Source organism: Falco punctatus, assembly GCF_963210335.1.
Source record: "Falco punctatus genome assembly, chromosome: 8".
In the NCBI taxonomy this organism is placed as follows: domain Eukaryota; kingdom Metazoa; phylum Chordata; class Aves; order Falconiformes; family Falconidae; genus Falco; species Falco punctatus.
This window is the reverse complement of record NC_137588.1, coordinates 36,827,613-36,841,081: the sequence shown is the minus strand read 5'-3', so window position 1 is coordinate 36,841,081 and position 13,469 is coordinate 36,827,613. Positions and strand designations below refer to the sequence as shown.

The following is a 13,469-nucleotide window of genomic DNA, read 5'->3' as shown; positions in this document are numbered from 1 at the left end:
GCTTTAAAGAAAACTGTATGTTCAGAGGAGCACAGCTCCTTTGCGGGAAAGAGCAGTAGCATGAAGTAGGAGTTATCGGTGGATGCTATACTGTAGCCATGGACATACAGCAAAAGAGAATAAAACCAACAAATAATCAGGTTTCTGCACTCTGCTTGTGTATGGCACTTGGAAATCTCTGAGCCTTTTTTCCGCACTGTTTTTATACAGAAAGATCAAGGAGGTGGGGGGTGGGGTGGGGAGGTGTGGGGTGACACACAGAGTGCAGTGTAAACATAAATAAAGTTGGTATTTTTTTTTCCACAGCTTTTCTGTATTTAATGACTTAATTGTCTTCTGTTTAGACTATGATTTTAAATGGCTTGCTAGTTTGATTTAAAACTATTTGTTAGTTTCAAAATCATCTGTCTCCAGCCATTTCCCATCATGGGCTCTTTGTACTGTACATGTTTATATCCTCCCAGTTTGGCCTGATGGCATATCCTTTATCTGAAATATTTTTATTTCTAGTCTTTGATGTCCCTATGAATGGGTAATTTCAATCTTTACTTCTGGAGAATATGGCCTTTGGACAGCAGCTGTGCCCCATAGCTCTGCCACGTGGAGCAAGGGCTCATAACGGAGCAATGCAAAGCTCTCCCAGTGCCAGCAACGTTAAACTGAGTTGTACCAAGCAAAAAAAAAATCCCCTGAAGCCTTTTGATCTCCTTAGATCTTATTTTCCCCCTTGATTCACACCTTTCTTTTTAATGAAGACCAGAAAGAGGAGCTTGCCACCCCACTCTCCCAGAGGCACTTGAGCAGAGCTTGGAGGAAAGCAGTTTTCCTTCCAACAGTTGTTTTTCATATTTCATCATCTTTCTCATTCTGTGATTGGGTGAAAACAGGGATTTGAGTAAACAACAAGTTTCTTTCTCCCTCAGAGGGAGCTAACAAGCAGCCTAGTGGCTAGGGCACTTGTCCAGGACAGAAGACACCGGGTACCTCCTCTGTCTGGTCCTTGCCAGAGAATGAGCTTAGTCCTTGCACAATGCAGGGCCCAGGGTGCCTCTTCATCTTCATTTTCCCTCTTCTTTCCTTCTGACTATTCTCACTTCTCTCCCAAGATCACTTTTATTCCTGTGAAAATTTGCTTAATCAGCCATCTAGCAAACCCCTCTATATTTCTAGCCAAGAAAGTTGAAAAATTGAAACAGGACTTGAGTTGGAGAAGTTTGGTTAGCTCCAACCAGAAGGGATGTGCATATTTATATTGGCTTTTTTTCTCCTCTTTCAAGTACAGTGGATTACTGTAGAATCATAATGTCCTCACAGAATTGCTTTTCCAAGGGGTTATGCTGTATAAATCATGAAAACTAGACATGGAAAATGTCGAGCAGGTCTTCTGGCCCAACCATCTGCCAGGAGAAGATTGTTCCCTGCAGAATTTTCCCCATTGCTCTGCTGTAGCAAAGGAGCAAAGTGATGCTTTATCTGCAAAACAGCTCCGTACCTATTTATAGTCCTGCAGAACTCATTATCTGTAGTTACAGAGAAATGACCTTACATCCCTGTTACAGAATAAAGTTCCTCTGTCCACAGTGTCACAGCTGAGTTTGCCCACGTGCATGTCCGCAAAGCCACAAGTGTGAAAGCTGATATGCATTTGCAGCTCAATAATTACATCAGCGACATATCCAGTGCAATCCGGTACCCTGCCCTTCCGTAAGACACTGATGACCAACTGGCCACCACTTGATTACTCCCCCCTGAATAAGAGGCAGCACAACAAAATGCTCCAGTGTGTTTAAAGCAGAGAAGGAGCATTTCATTACCAGATCCTCTCCCTCTTTGCCAGAAGCTACCAAACAATAAAATGCAAAGGAGAGATATAGATTGTGGCATCTGTCAGTGCAAGTAGCCTTTGGTTCAACCTGGGCTGTTATAAATATTATATTTGAAGTATTAGCAAGAACAGATTGGATTGCAGCAGGTCCAGAATGAGGCAGCCCGAAGGCTGGCGATAAAGCTGGAAGAAATTAAATGGTTTGGCATAGGTTATCTTCTGTTTTGCATTGAGCAAGGAATGAGGAGGAAAGAGGGAAGTCTTTCTGCCTCAATCCAGCTCATCCAGAGCACCTATTTAGAAGAGCCGCTTTAGCCACCTTGGCAAAGATGGATTGCGCCTGCATGGGCACACACACCGTGACACATGACGCCATCCTTGCCAAGTCTATTTAATCACCCTCATCGCTCTTTTGTGCTTTTCTGGATGTGTTTCCCTGTGTTTAACCAAGTTTGCATCACTGTCGGATGTGGGCTCAGCCCGCACTTCGGGCCAGAGCTGGGAGCGCAGGCTGAACTTGCACAGGCTTCATGGGTGGACTTGGGCTCATTGGCAAGGGACAGAGTTTGAAGACATTCAGGTGCTGAAAGATGAAAAAATAGTTACTAACTCCTCTTGGTTTCACACAATGAGAGCCCCTGAAACTGTCATTTAGTTTTTACTCTCAGCTTTAGACACCACAGTGATTTTTGAAATCTGGTTCAAGTCTCTGCATCTTGGTCACCCACCTGTATTATGGAGAGACAATTATTTCTCTAGCATGAAATTTTGTGAGAAGCTAAGAAACTTCTGGCAGAGGCCATATGAGTGCCTCAGCTAAACAGGAAAATTCATTACATACATTGCAATTCCGACAACTTCAAGGGAACAAAGAAAATTAAGGGATTGTGAATATATCTCATATTCCTTCCTGCTAGTGCAATTTTAGGTGGTACTTGTAAATAAAAATTGTTCAGCAGACAGTTTAAATTTTTAGGTTCATAGTGTTACTTAAAAAAGAAAAAGTTAAAAACAGAAAACCAAATAGTCTTTAACATTTTTTCTCCAGCAATGAGAGAACAAAGCAGACAAAAAATCATTGAAGAGGTGGACATTTCCACATCACTAAACAAACCTTCTGCCTTGGTGTACACAGGGGATTAGGAAAGTGAGATGCCAGAAATTGCCCTATACTGTATTTCCCTGGAGGCACAGAGAGATATTGAGGGAAATCACAATCATTTTGTAACATGTGATTAAGAAATCAGGGTTATGGTTTTTTTGGTCATTTTAAGAATGCAGCAGACTGGACAGGAAGCACCTGAGAAAGATGACAGCAAGAAGAGTGGGGAGAAGTCATTCCCAGAAGCATGGGCTTGCATCGTTTGCTCTCCAGCATTTGTATCATAGCAGAGATACTCCTATAAAGGAGAACAGCCTTGATCATCTCAGGTGGGAGGCTATTATATAAACAAGGGTATGTCTAATTGCCCTCTTTTTGTTCTCTGGAAGGATTTTCCTCTGGTTTCAAGTTGGAGATAGGTGTAAACTTAAGAGCACTAGGCACAAAAAGGCACTTGAAGTTTTCTGTTTAGGGATATGCCGTTGCACGGCCTCTTTGAGCAACTTTAGATAGGTGCCGTGAACAGCAAGTCAAGAAGCTGCATTATCACTGGCTTCCACCTGAGGGTAAAAAAGAAATACACTGTCTGGCCTTAGATGGATCAGAAACACTGGCTGTCAAGCAAACAGCAGTAAAATATCCCCAGCTTCCCTGCTGCTGTTAACCACTTCTGGTATCCGTTTGCCTTCACAAAATGCACCAGGGTCAAGCTCCCCTTACAGGACTGCAGCCTCCGCAGGATGGGACGAGGCAGCTGCAGTGATTGATGCCCATCCAAGGACTGGAATTGGTATTTCATTGCCACCCCTGACCCTCCCGGACTGCCATTTTGCTAGCTGGAAACATCCAGATGCAGCTGTCTTCATCCATGAACCATCTTGCGGCCAGAAAATGACCCCCTCACAGATGTGTCTTGCACATCTGTAAGAGGGGGGTGGTGCTCCCATCTTAAGAGGTAACACAAATTTATGGTGTGAGGTGCTCCCGCCCTGCCTGCCGCTGTACCTCACCGAGCTGGTGCCGACCAGGCAGGGCCATGAACAACCTGCCAGGCACTCGAGCTCCATGCTGCTGGGATGATGTCCAGTTCAAGCCAACAGGTCTGGCCACCCAGCCTCTTGCTGTGCCTGTGCTGCAGGCAGCTGCCGTTTGGGGCTGTATTTGTGTCTCCCATGCAGCATAGGATACATACAGTCATTTCCCTTCTCTGACTTCTCCTTTCACACTCGACACTGCAATTTGTGCTTTGGCTTTCTTCCTAATGACTGTATTATTAGCTCTATTTTCATCTGCTCTCAGCTGTTGATTTTGCATAGAGTTATTTTGGCTGCTCTACATATCACAAATTGAGTAGCTGAACCAAGTCCACAAACGCTAGCAGAGGAAGCACGTCGAGTGAGGCTCTGTCTGATCAGCATCGTTTTCACCCTCACATGTGTTGCTGCTCCCTGCCCATGCTGGCATCCCGACTGCCATCCTGCTGCATTTCCGAATGTACAGTGGCACAGCAAGGAACAAAGTGACCATATGGCCTGAGGCAGCTGGGCCATATGAGTCTCCATTTGCAACACCTAGTTTGCGCTTCCTAAGATGCAGAAGGTGTTTAATATGTTATGTGTCACTTTATGGGCTATTCTGGCCTTAATTACGGAGTCTGAAATGGTGCACAAAAACTGTCCTCTTGAATGTGCTCCCTGCAGGAACAGGAGGCTTTGTCTCTCAGTCAGAATGTTTTTCCATTTGTATCCAGGACATCTGAGCAAAGCAGCTGACACCCTTCAGCATTCAGGGTGGCTGGGCTTGCCATTTGTCACTGAGCCGTTATCCCCTCAGCAGCCCATCAGTGCTCTAGCCTTTTGGGACAGCTAACGGAATGGGACTCATGAAGGGGTGGGAGAAGGCTACAGGACCCTTGATGGGTTTATGGAGGGGAAATGGTCTGTGTGACTCTGGTTTTCTCCTGGTGTCCTGACAGCTTCAGACTACAGAGATCTGTTAATTAGGTATGACAGGGATGAAGTCATCCTGGATTCACTTCTCACAGTGAGAACCCTACCTGGGTTTTCAGAAAGGCCTCATTTACATATCCATATTCCCAAAATCTGTCTCTGGAGAGCCCTCACTGAGATCAGCATCAGGTATGAGCCCTGCAGCCTGCAGCTGCATAGGAGCTCACTGCTTCCCCACTGCCCATCAACAGCTAAAATGGGAATTTCCATCTGCACTGTGCAAATTGGCTCCAGATTGTTCGCATGGAGGGAATGGACTGAGAAACAGGGAGGGAGCCCTCACGTTCTGCTTTCCTGGGAGCAAAGACTTCTCAAAGGTGCTATTTTCTTCTGGCTCACTAGAAATCTTTGAGGGAATGAGGGGAGGAAAGTTATTAGGGTATTCCCTAAGAATAAACAAATTGGAAGCACCTCATTGCCTAGGGAAAAGCGGAGGGAGATCGAGTGGATAGAAGCAGAAATGAATGATCTCCATCCAGTTCTTCTCTTCCCACTAAATAAAGCTGAAAGCTGAAAAATTAAATAAAGCTGCCTATTTGCCAGGTTTTGGAAGAGGAAGGAGCACAGGATATGCGTGTGTCTTGTTACAAGAAAGTCTCAGCTAGAAAAGAGTTTTCTAACAATTTTATCCGCCTCCCAGCCAAGCCGTGGTTTTTGCAGCAACCCAGGATCTCTGGTGGGTGATAGCCCACTTCCCAGAAGAGAAAACTCTATGGAAGCTGCGCACAGTTTTTAATGTTTAATGACACAAAATCAATTTGAAGTGGTTGCTGGCTTCCACGATCAATTTTAGGAGATCTCTCAGAGAACAGGAGAAAGTGGGAGAGTTTCCATTAGCCCTGGTAATCTCATCAACGACAGGAAAATGGTTATAAACAACCCTGCACTCCAATAAGCATATTAATAACCTTCTCCTCGCTCATTTCTCGTGTCTCTGTAAGAGGATACTGTTTTGTCACCAGTAAGGTCATATCTTGGTCTCAATTCCACCCTTTCTTCGCAAATATCCGTATGGTTGGGTGCCTTAACTGAGCGAGCTCTGACCCATGGCTCAGGGTAGCTGCCCCATGAGCTGTCCCTGGCCTGGCAATATCCGAGGGGCAGGAATCACCGAGGGGTAATACCCTTGCCTGCGGGATCTGCCCCATAGCCAAAGGCACTTTAGCCAAAATACAGGGTAAGAAGCCATCCTGCCCTAGAGCTGTGTGGGAAGGGACTCCCTGGTGGAACATGGGGCTCCTCGTCCGGAGCACACACAGGGGCTAGTGTAGCCAAATTCAGCCGGACACTCGTGGCTGGCCACGCTGCGGGGCTGTTCGGTCAGTCGGAAGGTGCCTGCTGATTTTGATGGGCTTTATGCCATTTGCCAAGCAGAATGCTGTATGGCATGAAGTGCCCTTTTTCTGCCCTTGTTTTTCTCAGACTAGGGGAGTGTGATGCTTTCTGCTAGCTGGAAACTGGAAAAAATTTTTTTTTTATTATTTCTATTAAAATCTCAGGACTAAGCAAAGTTAGGAGCAGCCCTGACTGCAGCTCAATACAAATCAAGAGGCTGTTTTCAAATTTTGCAGGTTCGCTCCAGGATTCCAGCTGAGTGGAGTCAAGGCAGGGTTTGTAATGCACAATTTAATCAGTGAATTTGTAGATCTCAAAAGGCGTACTTAATTTAATATTGTTTCTAATGGCTATTGTCTTCATGCTTGCCTGTTTCCCTGGTGTTTTTCCCTTTTGTAATTACTTGAATGGGCATTTCCAGGTGCACTGCATATATTAGCAAGCACTTTCATTTTAGTAATGAGTGAGACGCTTTCAGTGTTTATTTCTTTATTGCCCTAATACTTACTTTATTAAAGGTCTCGATTCTTCTAAAGGAGAAAAAGGAATATTTACCACTTGTTTCTACCTCATTTTCTTCTTCTACCTTATGATGCCCTTGAAAGCAGAAGAGTTAAATTACTTACTGGCCAGACTTAGACCAGATTTAAGTGATCAGAGAAAAGTAAAACTAACCAGGGATGCCTGGTCAGTCCCTGGTGGGGTGCAGGAGACCGACCTTGCCTGGCCACCCTGGGCTGCCTGTTAACACTGTGGTGGGATTTCAGCATCAGCTGACAGCCTTCATCCTGCTGCTGAGTGGCATTTATTATACATGCACAACATCCCTTTGCCACATGCTAATTTTCAGATTAGCTGTTTATTAGCATTATTACAAACATGGCTCTTCATCTTCTATTAAATGGTACTGCAGCCGCTGTGCTCCTGCATGAAGCCTGCAAGGAAGCACTTGGTTCACTAAATTACCCTGCAAATGTCAGACTTGCTCTGTATTATTAGCTGTACATCTTACATCCTCTTTTATTAGGATTCTGTGTCTTGAGGGTGTCCTGTGGCGTATAGATTTTTTAAAATACAAACCAGTGTCATTTCGCTGTTTAAAAGAACATTTAATTAAACTGGATTCATTGCTTGTATGGGGCAAGTTAAATGAAAATCAAATAGAAGGCATATGATTACATGTTATTAAGAAGAGCGACTGCTCCAGAGACCGAACTCTTTTAACACAACATTAAACTGAACTCATTTCATATGCACAGGTTAGCTCTGGCCTGTGAGGAGAACATATTTTGAGAAGATCAGCAGAATGGTTATGGGCGCTAAACAGCTTTTAACAAAATGTGCATTTCTTTTCCCTGTGAAAGGGAAGAAACCTTTCCTGAGCTAGATTTAAATATGCTAATGACAGAAATCAAAGCTTCCCACTGATCCTAGTAACCTTTTAAAAATTACTGCTTTTATCGTGTTAAATGTTATGATAAGATTGGCTTTGTTTATTATTTCACTAGCTATAAATTAACAAAGCGCCACAATGAGTATAAAAGTAAAATTACAAGTGTTTTGCAGGCTTGAGTCATTGGTCACATCATGACTTTTTAAATGTTTTTTAGGAAAGTAAAAGGAATCGTAATCAAAAACTCCATTACACAATCTCCTATTCCCTGCTTCATTGACATCAGCCCGGTTGGTACAGTCAGATTTTTTTTAAGAAGAACCCTCACCCCTTTCATTTCAAGGCATCCTAAGCTGCTTTTTGCAGGTCTGCGCACCCATGTCCTTCTTGAACCCCGTCCCTAAAATGCACCGTGGCTGTGAGCCTACACAGCCTCCAGCAGTGGTGTGGCACCGGGGGGCTGGCACCGGGGGGCTGGGGCTGGCACCAGCGGGGCAGAAGCTGCTGTGTTTGACATCGGTTGCAGCCATCCCGCTGCACTCTCACAGCTCCCAGCTGCGCTGGGGTAGTGTTGCTTTCGGTGCTGGTGCTGCCCACAGAGGAGGGCAAGGCTTTGGGTGGGCAGCGGTCCATGGCACTGGCTGGGTGCCAGAACCATCTGCCCCCTTCCTCCCCACGCACCCTCCTTGCCTGTTGGGTTACCTGTTATTAAGGTTAAAACCATGACAGCAACAAGCTCCAGCTCAAGCCTCTTCAAATCCTCACAGGACACCACTTCTATTTTCTCTGCTTGCAAGTCACAGCTAGAGCTCCAGAGAGGCAGTTCTCAGCATGAGATCCATGACTGAAAAGCATTAGATGATTGAAATCTTGTATCTAAAACTGGAACTACCTGTTCCTTCCAACAAATTAACTTAAAATCAAGCTGTGTGGCGTAATAGCTACTGGTGGGACCAGCGCTGTGTTTCCCCGGTATGTGCCCCCGAGTACCCCTGTGTTTCGTACAAATAATCCATGTCAGCAGTGAGGACATCACTGTGGGAGGATTTGGCTCACAAACCTCCTCCAAATCAACCAGAGCACAAGGAAGCGGTTTCTCACGTGTGAAGGGGATGCACACAGAGGTGAGGATGGACCACGTCCCTCCAGCTCGGCTCCCCTGCCCTCTCTGGAAGGGAAGCTGGATCGCCCTGTTCTGCCTGGCTCTCTCAGTTCCAGCAGAAGCTTTATAAATCCCCTGGGCATGAAGATGCCTAATGACCAGGATAAATACCTATGTCCTAAAAATGGTGGGGCTTAACTCCTCTGCTCAGCATCCCACTGAGCAGGTGTGAGCGGCTCTGCTGGCTGCCCTCGGCACTCCTGGCATGGCCCCAGGGCACAGCGCTGGTTTCCTCCAAGGGTTTGGGCTGCTGAGTGCTGCCGCAATACCTGTCCCCAGCTAATAAACAGAATAACTTTTGCCTGTGCATTAGGCCACTATCTACGTCAACGAGAGCCTTGGAAGTGCAGAAGTGTGCTCTGAAAAAAAAAGAGGAGGAGATGAAGAGACCTTCCTATTTTTAAGTTGTTTTAATTGCTTTTCGTGCTTTTCATAACATGAGACAGAACTTTTCCTTGGGAGTGCCACTTCCCCCTCTCACCCCTTTTCTGGGAAACCTGGAGATTTTAGCCTCTCCTGCACTGCAGCCCAGCACAGCACTGGCTCTGCTCCTCTTGGGGTCTCCCTTCAGCTGAACTCTCTTGCCTTCTCAGCACACCTACTTTTTATCTTTCATTTTTTGACTGCAAAAGAAATGGAGCCCTTCTGTGCATCGCTAATGCAAGCATGCAGCCACATGTATGTGAGAAACTGAATTATAGCAAACAAACTGAAACAAATGAGGCAGTCTTGGAGCAATTCTGTCCTCCAAATGGAAGTGTGGTTGTCCAGAGGTCAAGCTTAGAACTTCTGGGATTTGAAACAGGCTCTTGAATGGAGACCCTGCACCTTTTTTTGTTCGTTAACACAATCCACCCCTGGGGCACATCGGTACAGCTGTGGCTTTGAGGTGAGTTGTAGCCAACATAGTAATGTGCAGGAGCATAATTAGCCACATTGGAAGGGCTGCTGTGGGCGTGTGGGAGCCGAAAAGGCTGCGCTTGTTGTGAGACAGGACTTTTATATATATTGGCCTGGGAGTCTAAGGCAATGTGTGATGAGTGACCTTACACATCGATAAGCCATTTGAAGAGTAAACCATGGCATCTGTGTCCCTTGCATGGTTACAGGGCAGTTGTACCCTCTCTATAAATCATGCCAGCGTGAGGTTTCTCTTCGTAACCTGGGTTAACCTTTCCTGCCGTGTGGGTTAGCTACCCAAGGGCTTAACACAACTGTTCAGCCAGGAGGCTTGAGTTTCACCTGCAATGGAAGGACCCCCAGGTTTCTCTGGCCACGGTCCTTTGCCTTCCACCAGACCCCTGCTTCTGCCCTAGAGCAAGTGCTGTCTTCAGGCACAGCCTCAAAGCAAGGTGAGAGGAAGAGTAGCCAGGACCAGACCTTTAGGAACCAGAAATCCTGCAAACTTTGTGCTGCAAATCCACTGCCTTTAACAGAGCACAAGCTTTGTTTCATTTTTTTTTTTAATTACATCTTTTATCCCCCCGTACTATTACCTGCTGTTAGGCATGCAGCATTAGATCAGAACTCAGGTACTTGTGTCTGCTTCATCTTTTGCTTTCTGCCCTGACAGTATATCCATCTGAGCAGCAGTTCACCTGACTTATTTCAGGAAAGATCCCCATCCCAGTAATAGCTTCTGATGGAAATATTCTATGACTGCTGACTCGCAAGCTTTCTTGGGTTTTATTTTCCAGAAAGCTGTAACTTGAGGCAGTCATAGCATCCGCTCTCGCATTTCAAAACCCGAGAGAACCTGTTTTATATACAAGTACAGCAAAAAGCCTTTTACTCAGAATTTGCTTAGAAGTATTACACTAACGCACCACTGCCTGTGTCTTCCCCGGGATTAAATGCAGGATGTCAGGGTTCATGCTCTCGTGGACTGTGCAAGCACTGCTTTCAACAGCCTAATGCTTGCCCTGGGCTTAGGTGTCAGTCATTGTTAGGAAAAAAGAATGAAATTCAGGGAGAAGAGATTTAGTGTGTAAAATGGGTAACAGTACTTCTGTGCCACGACATCTTGTATAGCATCTCCATTGATGGCCCTCTCAGCCTGGGCTACAACAAGCTCTAAATGATTGGACTATCATGATCGTTTATTTAGTGTTTCTCCAGCTGTGGTTACAGGTGGGCATCTAGGGAAGAGCATCTTATATGTCTTATATATACAAGGCAAGCATGTGTGGTAGTTTTCCTGAATATTTTTTCACCTATTTCAGCTCAGGGACCTTGTGCACTAAACACTGCATGTTTCTCCTCAAAACACTTCTTGTTCACTACGTCGTTGTCTTCTCTTGAACCCATGTAAAGGTTTAATATCTGCTCCTCTTTCAGGAGGAGTCCCAGAGGTCACCCAGCTGCCATGGGAAGAGCCAATTCCTTCTTTGGGGTTTATAGATTTAAGCAACAGCAACCATGGGGGAGGCAGTTACTGTCAACAAACATCCACAATCACCTATCCAAATTTGGACCAAATTTTTACAGTCCTCTTCCATAAATGACAATTTGTCCTTCATAAAAAAAATAATAAAAAATATATCATTTGTTGGAGCAAGTCCAGAGGAGACCACGAAGATGATCAGGGGGCTGGAGCAGCTCTCCTGGGAAGACAGGCTGAGAGAGTTGGGGCTGTTCAGCCTGGAGAAGAGCAGGCTCCGGGGAGACCTTACAGCGGCTTCCAGTGCCTACAGGGGCCGCCAAGAAAGCTGGAGAGGGGCTTCTTACAAGGGCGTGTAGTGATGGGACGAGGGGGAATGGCTTTAAGCTGGAAGAGGGTAGATTTAGATTGGATATAAGGAAGAAATTATTTACTGTGAGGATGGTGAGATGCTGGACCAGTTTGCCCAGAGTAGCTGTGGATGCCCCATCCCTGGAAATGCTCAAGGCCAGTTTGGATGGAGCTTGGAGGAATCTGGTCTGGTGGAAGGTGTCCCTGCCCATGGCAGGGGGGTGGAACTAGATGGTCTTTAAGGTCCCTTCCAACCCAAACCATTCTATGATTCTATGATTTATACAGTAGAAGCACATAAAACACACCAACCAAAATGAAGACTCAATTGTATCAGACACTATAAAACCAAGCAGTAATCTCCCAAAGAGCTTTTAAAGTAAGGGATTGATAGTTTAGTTCTCCTAGGAAGACTAGTCACAGTGAATCTGTAAAATATATTTCTATGCAGAGCAGAGAAAGTTGTTAGGCTTTCATTCCTTTTGGTTCTTGATAGCTCACATAAAGCACCAAACACAAAAGCTAAGTGTGACTTTGCAACTCAGACTGCAGACAGAGTATGTGTGCAAACCCTGCCAGACACTTCCATTGACTGCTAAGCAGAAATTCCTTCCTGAATCAGGAAAATGATGAGCCGATCATTGCTCCTCCCTTGAAATATCAGCCCCACAGCAGCGTATGTGCCTGTGACAGGCTTCGCAGAGAGAGGCAATCCCAAACCCTTACCGTAAAAGCGTATTACTGACCTCCTGCTGTCGCACTGTCTTCACGGATGTGCCCAAAACAATCATTTTTAGAGTGGTTCGACTTCTGAGCTTGCCTCAGTGCTCTTTGAAGCAGTTTGTTCTAAGCAAGTCATGTTCACTATCCTAATCTGACATGAAGCCTGATGGAAAAATCCGTGATCGATTATAGCAGCAGGACAAAGAGATATGAGAGGAGAGCAATGCAAAAGAACAGATATCAATCACTGGTTCATAACGAGCCTAAAGAAGGTAGCTGGTGATATTACTGAATTTGAAGGCAGTGTAGCACATCTTTTTGCTGTTGTAGGTAAACACTCCAAGCTGCAGACTGTTTGTCTTACAGACAGACCAGTTTGTATGAAAAGTGGGGTTTGAAGTATAGATTTTCTTGGAAGGGGACAAAATAAACTATTGGGTTCTTACCTTGAAAACAATGTAGCATGTACCCATTTGCAGTGATTTCACAGCTGCTTATTACCACTATTTTTAAGCTTCTAAGTGCTTTTTATATTTACAGTTTTTCATAGATTGAATATGAAATATATGATGGAACACATTTGTATTGAATAAGAAATAGCAGACACCATCAACAAACTTTAATGTTGAGTTAGCATTTTTCTCATCACTGGAGATCATACTTCAAAGCAAATTAAAAATGTGAAGCCAAATTCTGATTGCAATGCAGGCAACAGAAATCTTCTTGTCAGCTTCAATAAAAGAAGGTGTATGTTTTCCGTATTAGTCCAGTCCATCCAATTCACATGTCTTTCTGTCTTTATCTAATCTAATATATGGTCGTGAAATAAATTACAGAAGTGTATGATAAATTGCATTGCTATTCATTTTTGGCAAGATCACCTATACTCTGGCCACTAATTCATCTCCGCCAGGATCCACTGTAACATACCAGATCCTTGAAACAGCCTCCAAATACTGTCATTTCATTTTCTTTAAGAAAACAAAGAGATTGTATTTGCTGGCAAGTGTCCTGCTTACCCTTGCCAAAAAAAAATAATACCTCATTGCCACCTCCACAAAATCATGGTTATAAAAATACCAAAATATATTTATAGCATTAAGAGTCTCAAAGCTATTAGGTCCTTATATTCTATTTAAGTAGGAAAGTATGACGTTATTTAGGCTGAAGGATTTCAGAGTCACTAATT

The 13,469-nt window shown here is 44.6% G+C and overlaps 1 protein-coding gene across 1 annotated transcript in view; it reads left to right on the top strand.

The window, feature by feature from the left end:
* Window positions 1-13,469, top strand: part of LOC308068675 (uncharacterized protein) — a 148,462-nt gene that overhangs the window by 130,306 nt on the left and 4,687 nt on the right. The window lies entirely within an intron of this gene.